Source organism: Camellia sinensis, chromosome 3 (genome assembly GCF_055761805.1).
Source record: "Camellia sinensis isolate YWXY chromosome 3, ASM5576180v1, whole genome shotgun sequence".
Lineage (NCBI taxonomy): Eukaryota > Viridiplantae > Streptophyta > Magnoliopsida > Ericales > Theaceae > Camellia > Camellia sinensis.
The window spans coordinates 74,629,599-74,637,582 of NC_138963.1; the positions used below are offsets into that span (position 1 = coordinate 74,629,599).

A 7,984-nucleotide genomic window follows, 5' to 3' on the forward strand; every position below is an offset into this window, starting at 1 on the left:
CTCAAACCCTTACTTTTACACTCTTTTTTTTTGCTTTCTAAACTAATTTTCAGAGTTAAAAAAGGGCTAAAAATCATGCCGCTACAAGAAATTTCACTTTTAGCGACTAAATTTTTAGCCGCCAAAAATTTTGCCCAACTAAATATTTTGGTCGCCGGATTGGTGGCGGGAAAATTGTCGGGGAAGGGATTGGTGACTAAAAAATATTTAGTCACCAAAAGTCCTATAAATGGCGACTAATATTTTTAGTCGCAAAAAATAATATTTTAGTCGCTAAAAATCTTATTTTCCGCTACTAAAACTTTGGTCGCCAAAACTTGAAGTATCTATGGTGACCAAAGTTTTAGTCGCCAAAGGTTTTTTTTTCAATCCAATTTATTTTATTTTATTTTTTTTAGCTACTAAATTCTTAGTCGCCTAAAGTCTGATTTTATTTTAGTTACTAAATATTTAGTAGCCAAAAGTTTTTCTCTCTTACTAAATATTTAGTAGTCGAAAGTTTTTTACTCCATTTTTAGCTACCAATTGTTTAATAGCTAAAAACATCATTTTATTTTTTTAAAAAATTAATTTGTCCACAACCTGTATATATCCCATGCAATCTATAACAAGTATACAAACAAAAGAATATATATATATATATATATATTTATCACCCATTCCACAACCTGCATCTATTTCACTTACAACCATCCAAACAAAAGAATAACTTTTAATGTCAACATTGCATAAAAACCAAGTATATTCCAACTTCAAATAATAATTTCATACAAAACCAATAATGATATGAGCTACCGGTGACATCTATACACCAGCTATATATAAAATCAAAAGACTTGAAAAATTCACTAGAATAAATCAAGCTCAACAAGAGCAATCATAACTGCAGCCATCATTATAAAAGCATCCATAGCATTTACAGTGGGAGTCCCCCATTGCCATGGATATGGAAACCTTATCCTGCATGTTGAGAAATAACAGAAGCCCTTAGTATTGTTACCATCACTCCTGGATGACCATGGATGTTCTCCGATCTTTCACTATACGCTCATCATTTGGAAGGTTGAATGCAACAGTTTGAGGGCCCTTCACATCCTGCCATAAAAATGAAGTTCTCAAGCTTCAGTTTTTCAACCAGATAGTTCTAGTAAAACTTTGTACAAAATGGGAAACATCAGGTTCTGAATAAGAGATGGCTTAAAAAGAGACTGAAAAAGAGATGGCTTAAAACTAACTTCAAATAAAAAATTCAGGGAAATTACTCTATGAAACTTTGATAAAAATTATCCTCCTCCTATACGAATCTCATGCATACATGCACCCACACCCACACCCACACCTGCTCACACGCGCGCATGCGCACACACACACAAAAGACTATCTTTGGAAAGAAAGAATAAAATCAATAATCACAAAAATATGGGCCATATGATTGAGATATACTAACTCAAATCTGAATTGTTGCTTGCTACCTTTAAAAAAAAATACGTACATAGAACACAGATGACAATTACACCATGCCAGAACCCATCTTAAAACAATGGAGAGGGAAAGCCAAATGTGTTTGTCAATTCATTTTCTAATAAGATGAGTGGGAGCAACATCATAGATCAGAACCTCTCAATATGCATGTTGGATACAAAGTAGAAAGAGCTTCTGAACTTATCTGCCTCTCATAGAACACCAAGCACGCTGATGATGCGCACTTCACCCCACTTCCAGAGGCCAGTCCCCTTCTCCACAATGCTGCGAAATAGGGAAGAGAATTAACATTAACCATCAACTAGATAGTTTTTAACTCAAAGCAACAACATGCCTGAGAAGAAATTCAAACATTTGTGCACACTGTTACATACACACGTGCAAGCACAGAAAGAGAGCTTGTATTAGATGGAAGCAGGAAACAGAGACAAAAACCAGTAATGACAAGGAATTTTTTAAATGATTAACAAGAATTCAAGAATTGAAAGAGGCAAATGATTCAAACTAGGTGTTAAAAATACTGTATTATTGATTGATATCTAGATGTGTTACAAGATTGATTAATTACAATTCCTATACAATCTATATATAGAAGAAAATGTGGTAGTAGGTGTAGTGGAGGTGATAGTGGGTTAGGTGAAGTGGAGTGTGTGGTGAAGTGGAGGTAGGTGAAGTGGAGTGTGTAGTGGAGTAGGTGAAGGTAAAGATGGGAAATTCTAACAGCCCCCCGCAAACTCAAGGAGGAGAGAAACTAACCAACTTGAGTTTGGAGAGAGTAACAAAACAAGAAAATACATAAAAATAAAAAAGGATAGGAGACACTGTATGGTCGTGTCAGACCGTTGGTGAAGACACTGTATGGGGTGTCATAACGTTGTAGAGGACACTGTATGGTGGTGTCAGACCGTTGTAGAAGACAGTTTATGGGGTCATGTCGGACCGTTGTAGAAGACAGTTTATGGGGTCATGTCGGACCGTTGAAGAAGACAATGTTGTGACAGTTTACGGAGTCTTGCTGGACCCTTGTAGAAACTAACCGGAATCTATGTCGGGACAGTTTACAGAGTCTTGTCGGACCCTTGTAGAAACTAACCGGAATCTATGTCGGGACAGTTTACAGAGTCTTGTCGGACCCTTGTAGAAACTAACCGGAATCTATGTCGGGACAGTTTACAGAGTCTTGTCGGACCCATAAAGGAGCTAACCGGAATCAAATGTCGGGACAGTTTACAGAGTCTTGTCGGACCCCTGAAAAAGTTGCACTCTCAAAAGGTGTGCCCAAAGTTGTCAAAAAGGCATGCCATCAAAAGACGTGCCCACTTTATCAAAAGATGTGCCATGAAAAGGCGTGCCAGTTTGTCGGGCGTCAAGAGGCGCGCGATGCGCGTGGCTGCCTCGGCTATAAGACAGAGGCTGAGGCTGAGGCAAAAACACCTGTGAGAGATATTCTGAGAGAGATTTCTGAGAGAGATTTTCTGTAATACTCTGTTGTCTGAGAGAGATTTCTAAGAGAGATACTCTGTAACACTCTGTGGCCCAGAAAATGGCTTCATCTTCCCGGAGTCTGCTCACTCTCTTTCCCGACCTCAACGAGTCAACAAGAGAGAGAACTGGTGCGGTGGCACTGGAACCTCAACCAAGCGCCCCGGAGTTTGCTCCGTTGAACTTTCCGATGGGGTCGGTGGAGCAAAAAATGGCAGGGCAAACAGATATTGAAGCCAATCAATATACACTGAAGTCATGTGTGGAAACCATGACTGCGGTTACAAATTTGTCGAACCGGCTGCAGAGTAGGACAAATGAGGTGCAGCATTTGAACGGCCAACTGGCTCTGCTCCAACGCATGTATAAGGATGCGCGAGCAGAGATAAGTGTGTTGAAAGCAGAAAATAAGGAGTTGAAGCGGAAGGCCACCGTGATGTTCCGTTTGGGAGGGCCGCCATATGCTGCAGTGGAGGAGCAGGGAGTAGTGATCATGCCCAGTGGAGTGGGAAACACGGAGGCAACACCGGCAAGGGCCGCCCAGGACGGAGGCAAGAAGAAAAGACCGGCGGCAGAGTAGAGAAGGGAAAATCCCGCTGTGGGTGTGGTTGTGTTGTTTATGGGTTTTTTTTTTTTTTTTTTTTTTTTTTTTTTTTTTTGTGTAAAATGGTGATCGGGGTGAGTGTCAAAATAATGCAATCTTGAAATCTTGAAATTTGGAAATTTTGATTTTGACATTTTGAATCCACACTCGCACTGAGGTAGTGCCCAGGTGATGTAGCAGATGTGTATGGCCAGTGGTGTGCCGTGTTGTATTGGAACAATTTTATTTTATTTTATTTTATTTTATTTTTTATTTTTATTTTTTTTTATTTTTTATTTTATTTTATTTTTTTTTATTATTTTTTTTTTTTTAGCAATCTACCCGCCTATGCAAGACAAGTGGATTGAAAGTGGTGGGAAGAAAAAGTGAAAAGAAATAATGGGTATGTGATAAAATAAAATATAAAATCAGTGAGTTGGTCGAAGAAAAGTTTAAAATAAATGGTTGGAAATATTAAAATAAAGGTGTGTGTTTGATAGAAGAAAATGATGGAAGGCCAGGCTGTCCATGGGAGCTTTAACAGCCTGTGGAGCTTACCAGCAAAGCTGGCCAGCACATCTGCACGAGGTACAACTTCCCACAAAGCAATTGGATGGATGTGCAAGACAACCTACCCGCAGCCACTATGCACTTAGGCACACGTGTAACCAATTCCAACTTCGTGTCAGAGCTCACCACCATTGTTGACAGTACACGAAATAACAAAACAAATATATATAAAAGATATATATATATATATATATATAATAATCAGACCCAAAACCAGCAGCAAAGCCAAATGACCGGCTAACATTTTGATCAAAACCGTGGGCCAAATTGCCACCCACGTGAGTCCACTGCCCCATGAAGCATATACTTTTACCATCATAATCAGTGATCAAGGAGCTATCGTGCAATTCTGGAACGAAATCGGCTTTGTTATTGACGTACGACGGTTTAGAATTCTTCATTGCCTTAATAGGAGCGAAAAAAAACCGAGTCCCAAACTCGTGCCACTCCGATCAGACACCGGTAACTTCAAAAAAAAAACCTAACGTCGACGACGCAGAGTCACCAAGGCCGAACTCCGGCGACGGACAGCAAATCAAATGGTGGTTGCTGCTTGAGGTCCATGCTCTGAGCTCCGTGATGGTGACTCGTGGTGCAAGGGGTTAGTGACGCCGTTGCGTTTCTTTGATGATCTGCACGAAGATCTGGAAGAAGAAGGCCAGGCTAGTTCAACAGCGTCGCCAACACCTTCAAGCAAAACAATTCTAGAGCGAGAGAGAGATGCGCAGCGCGTAGGTGTGACCCAGTTGAGTGAAGGTATGTTTAGAGAATTTTAGCGGACTAGGTTGAGGTCCGGCAGGCGGCCAAGGCAAGGTTGTCGCCCGCCGGTGAAGCGAAAAATACTAAGTACTTAACCTTGCTCTGATACCATGTTAAAAATACTGTATTATTGATTGATATCTAGATGTGTTACAAGATTGATTAATTACAATTCCTATACAATCTATATATAGAAGAAAATGTGGTAGTAGGTGTAGTGGAGGTGATAGTGGGTTAGGTGAAGTGGAGTGTGTGGTGAAGTGGAGGTAGGTGAAGTGGAGTGTGTAGTGGAGTAGGTGAAGGTAAAGATGGGAAATTCTAACACTAGGAGGTGATCATTTTGTAAGTAATTGAATATTTCCCAATTCGGCACAATATCTGTAAATAAATTTTAAACATCAGACATATCATGGTACCTATTGAAAAGCCTCAATGTTCTAAGAATTCTTCAAAATTTATAATTTCTAAATTCAGCACAATAATGAATGAATTTAAAATATAAGATAACATCTCATAATACCTAATGGAAAGGATCATATCTTAGGTTTTCTTCGTAATTTATTACAATATTTTCACACGAAAATTTTGGCTAAAAACACAGGAAATTAACCCATGAATAAATGTATAAACAATAGATCATGGCGTATACAAGCAGATGTAGACATTACAACAACTAAAATATTCAATAAATAAGAGACTAAAAATGAATGGATGAACTAACACAAAGAACTATAGAAACTATTAAATCCTGGGGTTTCATTGTAGTCTACGAAAATTATCATGATACTCGATGTAGCAAGGTGTTGCATCTCTTTTTCCAGTTTTGCAGTTCTTGCAATGATAGGTTGCAACAGCAGTTTCATTTTTTTGATTAGCTGTAACAACAACTTCATATTCTTTGAACATTTACCACATAAGTGAATTGAAGCCTGGATCAACCCACTACATAATAAGTACAAAGTTGCTGCTACTACCATACTCAAACCCGCATTCTCATTTTTGACAGCCCAACCATATTTTTTTACTGCACCAAGCAATGGCCCCTACAAATAATAAAATTACTTTTTAAAGGAACTTTAAGAGCTTAAGCTTACTCTTTCCTTTTTCTTATTCTTTTTGGGCCTTCTTTATATTGTTAACATGGTGGATTGAAGGCGTGCTCCGATGTTCATTTATTGATTTAATTTTTTGTTCGCGAAAATGAAGTACTGTTATGGATTCAGATAAATCGTATACAAATTTTTGTAAGTTGTCATAATAATGTCTCCATTTTCATGGTTTCTCTTAGTAATTCATACTTAATGAGAGGAACTTTTTATACACAAGAGGTTCACTTTTCTTTCATCTTCAAATATACTTATCACTTAAAAAGGTGTGTTAAAAGTTTACAATTATGTAGTTGTTGTGTTGCACTTTAGGACCAAACCACAGGAGATGGAACCATAAGGGGGAATGTGTTTTTGGGCCTAATACAGGTGGTAAAATGTAATTTATCCTTAAATAATGCAGTATTGTCGACCTATTAAAATTCTAAGGCTCTGAGTCTCTTGATCAGTAGTGAAGGAGAAATTTCTACCTGCCTGTGTCACCATCAATTACTTTAGTCTTCCACTTATCATATGCATTTACAAGTTATAAAGCATGTTCCTGTTTTGATGGCCACATTAAGCGATACTATTAGCAAACTCCTCACATATAACGATTCTGGTTCAGGGACATTTGCAGTCCTTCAAGTTAGCCTGTACAATCTAAGATTGTAAAACTCGTGTAGTAGTTATACAATACACATAAATGGACACAGTGAAGTAGCTGGCTACAATTCCACATTTGTAAAAGCTGAAAAAGTTCATCTAAAAGTACTCAAACAAAATGCATCATATCATTAAATCAAAATGTTAATGCTTCCTAAAAAAATTGAAGCCACGGATTTTTTTATTTTTTATTTTGCTTTCACAGGAATGTAGATAATCTCTGATTAAAAAGGTATCGATCATCAACACAATCAACTTAAAAGACTACCTGATCGTAACACCGAATGGTATATACATATATATATATATATATATATATAGAGAGAGAGAGAGAGAGAGAGAGAGAGAAAGCATATGCGAGACAGAGCATCAATGGAGCAGAGTTCTTCTCAGTGATGAAGCCTCTGGATCTTGCAGTGGTGGCGGTGGATCTGTGAAGACCGGCGGAGGAGGAGGAGGCGGCGGTGTGAAAAAAGGGCAGCGACGGAGGAGGTAGCGGAGGCAGTGGTGGTCGCAGCAGTCACGATGGCGATGGCGGAGGAGGAGGAGGTGCTCTGGTTGCTGGCGAATGCGAAGAGGAGCGGCTGCGGGACGGCAACGCAGCTGGACTCCTTAACCCTTCATCTTCTAAAACGAAAAGATGACCCTAATATTTTAGGGGATGGACCAATAAATCTCAAATTAATAACTTATGCACTGTTTAATCCTAAAAGTTTTTTTATAGACTGAAAGGTCCCATTACAATGTTAATAACATCAGATACAATGTTAATAACATCAGAGTCATGTTACAAACATTGGATTTCAAACATCTAATGTTCATCAAATTTCAATAATGTTTGAAAATATAGGATGAAAAACATCTAATGTTCATCAGATTTCAATAAATTTTGAAATTATAGAATGAAATATCAGATCATTTACATCATTCACATTATGTTGATGTAAAAATGGGACTAAATGGAGCATAAGAAAACTTTTAGGACTAAATGGTTTAACGTTTCAAAAACTAGGACTTATGGGTAAATTTTCCAATATTTTATTGAAGAGGTATTGATCTCACCCGTTGGTTATTCAAGTGATCTTAGCCATCCGTTTTACATCCTTGCTAACTTTATTTTCCCGACTAAAACATAGCTTCGTCGTTAATTAAGTAAGGAACCCGCCAATTAATTTATAAAACCCTCTAAAATTTAAAAAATTCCTCCAAATATTTTAGTTTTTTGGTGACTAAACTTTTAGTCGTTAAAGATAAAAAAAATATTTTTTTATTTATATTCGGCGACTAACTATTTTAGTAGCCAAAACTCGATATGCGGCGACTAAATTTTTTTTTTGTCCCTGAAAATAAGTTTTTG

At 37.8% G+C, this 7,984-nt stretch overlaps 2 long non-coding RNA genes across 3 annotated transcripts; one reads left to right on the forward strand and one right to left on the reverse strand.

The window, feature by feature from the left end:
- Positions 1 to 706: 706 nt before the first annotated feature.
- On the reverse strand, positions 707 to 7,283 carry LOC145822609 (uncharacterized). Of its 2 annotated transcripts, none has more exons than XR_014364152.1 (2): positions 6,896 to 7,283; positions 707 to 1,746 (listed from the first exon to the last, which is right to left on the reverse strand). It is a non-coding gene; the product is annotated as an uncharacterized LOC145822609 (long non-coding RNA). The 2 variants fall into 2 exon arrangements; XR_014364153.1 differs by lacking the exon at positions 6,896 to 7,283 and adding an exon at positions 6,453 to 6,889.
- On the forward strand, positions 1,740 to 7,228 carry LOC145822610 (uncharacterized). Its single transcript, XR_014364154.1, has 2 exons — positions 1,740 to 1,990; positions 5,205 to 7,228. It is a non-coding gene; the product is annotated as an uncharacterized LOC145822610 (long non-coding RNA).
- Positions 7,284 to 7,984: the final 701 nt, after the last annotated feature.